The sequence below is a fragment of the Microtus ochrogaster genome, unplaced genomic scaffold, assembly GCF_000317375.1.
Source record: "Microtus ochrogaster isolate Prairie Vole_2 unplaced genomic scaffold, MicOch1.0 UNK112, whole genome shotgun sequence".
NCBI classification, from domain to species: domain Eukaryota; kingdom Metazoa; phylum Chordata; class Mammalia; order Rodentia; family Cricetidae; genus Microtus; species Microtus ochrogaster.
In genome coordinates, this window is record NW_004949210.1 from 315404 (window position 1) to 320474 (window position 5071).

Below are 5071 nucleotides of genomic sequence, written 5' to 3' on the forward strand. Positions count from 1 at the left end.
TGTGGGTGGGTGTTAGTCAAGTGTCCAGTGATGAGCAATTTTTCACTCAACACACACCCAGTCTTAATCTTTTGATCTGTGAGATCTGGCCCAGGGCAATAATTTGGGACCTTTCTTCTCTTCTGTTTTCCTCTTGGTCTTTCTCCAATCTCAGATGCTGAACACTAGGAAGAAAATGTTCAACACATGAGCCTGAAGGATATGAGGCCCTGCCTATAGTTTCTGAGGATTTCTCTGGATTTAGAGGCTAACTGAGGCAGCTGTAGGGTGGTATTATAATTTAAGTTTTCATCCGTTGGACAAATTTTCACAACAATAAGCTTAAGTTGAAGCCAGATGATATTTTGGTGAAATTCTAGTTTCTTTTTAGGTTCTCAGGATAAAACTTAACCCAACTCTTAAAGATACATCATAGCCTGGTGGTGGTGGCACATGCCTTTTAATTCCAGCACTTGGGAGGCAGAGGTAGGTGAATCTGTGTGAGTTTATGGGCTGCCTAGTCTACAGAGTAAGTTCCAAGACAGCTGGAGCTGAAAACAGTAAAACCCTGTCTTGAAATTCTTACCCCCCCCCCAAAAAAAAGAAAGAAAAAAGAAAATATACATCATAGTAGAGGCCCAAGAAAACTTAAGGCAGATTTCCCATGTTGATCCAAATAAGAGAGGCAAGTACTAGAGGTTTTTTCCAATCAAATGGACCTAAGAAAGAAGCTGATGTTGCTATCCAAATATCTAACAAAATAGACTTCAAACAAATTAATCAAAAGAGATAGAGAAGGACATTTCATATTCATCCCAGGAAAAATCCATCAAGATAAAATCCCAGTTCTGAACATTTATGCTCTAAATACAAGAGCATCCACATTTGTAAAAGAAACATTACTAAAGCATAAATTGCACATTAAACCCCACACACTAATAATGGGACACCTCAACATCCCACTGTCACCACTGGACAGATTTTCCAGACAGAAATTTAACAAACAGAAAAGGGAACTAACAGATATTGTGACTCAAATTGACTTAATAGTATCTATAGAACATTCCATGCAAACATAAAAGAATGTACCTTATACTCAGCACTTCATGTAGCTTTCTCTAAAATTGGCCACATTGCATCACAAAGCAAGCTTTAACACATACACAAAAATTGAAATCACCCCCTAAAGTAATCCTACCAAACCACCACAGTTTAAAGCTGGATTTCTACAACAACAGAAACAATAGAAAGCCTACAAACTCAAGGAAACTGAATAACTCTATAGGGAATGACTACTAGATTAATTCAGAAATAAATTAAAGACTTCCTAGAATTCAATGAAAATGAATGTACAACATACCCAAACTTATGGGACACAATGAAAGCAGTGAATATCCAAACTAACAAAGTCAGAAACAAAACAGGGAACATAGTAACAGACACCAAGGAAATCTAAAGAATCATAGGATATACTTTAAAAACTTGTACTCCACAAAATTGGAAAATCTAAAATAAATTGGTAATTTTCTCAATAGATACCACCTACCAATGTTAAATAAGGTCAGATAAACAATTTAAGCAGATTTATAATCCCTAATTTTAAAAAAGCAGTCATTAAAAGTGACCCAACCAAAAAGAAGCTCAAAGTCAGAGGGTTTAGGAGCTGAATTCTACCAGACTTTCAAGGAAAAGCTATTGCCCAAACTTCCAAAATTATTTCACAAAAGAGAAACAGAAGAAGCATTGCAAAATTCATTTTATGAGGCCAAATCACCCTGATACCCAAGCCATACAAAGAGTCAACAAAGAAAGGGAATTACAGACCAATTTCCCTTACGAACATAGATGCAAAAATACTGAAATCGAATCCAAGAACACATCAGAAAGATCATTGACCATGATCTAGGCTTCATTCTAGAGATGCAGAGCTTGTTCAACATACAAAAGGCAGTGAATGTAATCCACTATATAAATAAACTAAAAGAAAAAAAACACACGATCATTTCATTAGATGCTGAAAAGGCCTTCAACAAAATCTAACACCCCTAAATGATAAAAGTCCTGCAGAGATTCAAGATAATAGGGACATATCTAAACATAATAAGAACAATTTACAGAAAGCCTATAGTCAATATCAAATTAAATGGAGAGAAACTCAAAGCAATTTCACTAAAATCAGGAACAAGTCAAGACTGTCCACTCTCTCCATAGCTATTCAATATAGTACATGAAAATCTAGCTAGAACAATAAGTCAACTGAAGAGATCAAGGGGATACAATTTGGAAAGGAAGAAGTCAAAGTATCACTATTTGCCAATGATATGATAGTACACATAAATGACCCCAAAAATTCTATCTGGAAATTCCTACAGCTGATAAACCCCTTCAACAAAGTGGCTGGATATAAGATTAACTCAAAAAAGCAGTAGATTTCCTCTATAAAAATGGAAAATGGACTGAGAAAAAGCCCTTCACAATAGTCACAAACAATATAAAATATCTTGGGATAACCCTAACAAAGTGAGTGAAAGACTTGTCTGATAAAAATGTCAACTATTTGAAGGAAGAAATTTAAGAAGATGTCAGAAGATGGAAGTATCTTCCATGCTCATGGATAGGTAGGGCCAACATAGTAAAAGCCATGATATCATAAACAATCTACAGACACAGTACAAAACCCATGAAAGTTCCAACACAATTCTTTACAGACCTTGAAAGGACAATACTTAACTTCATATTGAAGAAAAAATATTTAGAATAGCTGAAATAACCCTGAACAACTAAAGAATTTCTGGAGGTATTACTGTCCCTGATATTAAGATCTACTGTAGAGCTATAATCATAAAAGCTGCTTGTTGCTGGCATAAAAACAGACACAATGGAACCGAATCAAAGACCAAGAAGTAAATCCACACTTATGGACACTTGATTTTTGACAAGGAAGCCAAAATTATGGCATGTAGAAGAATGCAAATAGATCCATATCTATCACCCTGAATAAAATTCAAGTGCAAGTGGATATAAGATCTCAATATAAAACCATAGAAGAGAAAGTGGGGAATAGCCTTGAACTCATTGATACAAGAGACAACTTCCTGAACAGAACACTAATGGCACCGTCATTAAAATCAACAATTAATAAATCTGACCTCATGAAACTGAAAAGCTTCTCTAAGGGAAGGACACTGTAAATAGGACAAAATGGCAGCCTGTAGAATTGGAAAGGATTTTCATCAACTCTACATCTGATAGAGGGCTAATTTCCAAAATATAAAAGGAACTCAAAAAATTAGGAATCACTGGGCCATGGTGGCTCATGTCTTAAATCCCAGCACTCAGGAGGCAGAGACAGGCAGATCTCTGTGAGTTCGAGGCCAGCCTGGTCTACAGACAGAGTTCTAGGACAGGCTCCAAAGGTACAGAGAAACCCTATCTTGATAAAAGAAAGGAAGGAAGGAAGGAAGGAAGGAAGGAAATTAGAAATCAACAATCAAATAATCCAACACATCAAATAATTTTTTAAAATGGGGTATAGATCTAAACAGAGAATAATTCTAAATAAAGGAATCTCTAAAGGCCAAGGAGCTCTTTTAAGGAATGTTTAACATGCTTAACCATCAAAAAGATGGAAATCAAAATGATTTTGAGATTCCTTCTTATACTTGTCAGAATGACTAAGATCAAAAACACACTGACATCTCATGTTGGAGAAGATATAGAGTAAAGGGAAATATTCCTCATTTGCTGGTGGGAGTACAAACCTGTACAACCACTATGAAATCAACATGGCAGTATCTTAGAAAGTTGGGAATCTATCTACCTTAAGACCCACCTATATACCACTCCTGGGCATATACCAAAAGATAATCTGTCCTACCGCAAGGACACTTGCCCAACTATGTTCATAGCAGCTTTATTTGTAATAGCCAGGAACTGGAAACAACTTAAATGTTCCTCAACCAAAGACTGGATAAATAAAATATGGTTTATTAACACAATGGACTATTACTCAGTTGTTAAAGAAATGACATCTTGAACTTTGCAAGCAAATGGATGGAGCCAGAAAAAAAAATCATCCTGAGTGATGTTATTCAGACCCAGAAAGATAGACATGGTGTGTACTCACTCATAAGTGGATATTAGCTATAAAGTAAAGGATAATCATGCTACAATCCACAGACCCAGAAAGGTTAAGTAACACTAAAGGGGATGCATGGATCTCCATGGGATGGGGAAATGGAATAGATTTTTTTGGGTATACTGGGGTATGTGGGGGTGGGAACAGCCAGGATAAATTGGTGAGGGGATGGATGGAGGGAGAGAATATGGAGAAAGATGACTAGAATTGGGGAGCATTGTGGGGGGGACTATGTGGAAACCTTAGATAGTGGAAACTCCCTAGAATCCATGAAGGTGACACTAGTAAAGACTTCTAGTAATTGGGGATGTGGAGCCTGAACCAACCATCTTCTGTAACCAGGCAAAGTTTTATTGGTGGAGATGTCAATCCAGCTACAAAACCTTTGACCTACAATTTATCCTGCCAAAAAGATATGCTGGTGAAAAGGTGGCACAGAACTTGTGGGAGTGGCCAACCAATGACTGGTCCAACAGAAGTCAACACCATGAGAGAGAGCCCATGTCTGGTACTTCCAGGATGGCTGGGAACCAGAGTCTAGATAGCCCAGGAGACTTAGGAAAGAATCAAATAGGACTAGCCAAAAATCAATGAAATGACTTCTAATGATATTCTGCTATACTCATAGATCAGTGCCTAGCCCAATTATTATCAGAGAGGTGTCATCTAGCAACTGATGTGATCAGAATCAAAGACCCACAACCAAACATTAGCAGAGCTCGGAATCCCAAGGAAGAGGGGATGAAAGGACTGTAGAAGCCAGAAGGGTCAAGGATATCACAGGAACACAATCAGGGGCTGGAGAGATGGCTTAATGATTAAGAGCATTGCCTGCTCTTCCAAAGGTCCTGAGTTTAATTCCCAACAACCACACGGTGGCTCACAACCATCTGTAATGAGGTTTGGTGCCCTCTTCTGGCCTGCAGGCATACATGTAGACAGAATATTGTATAT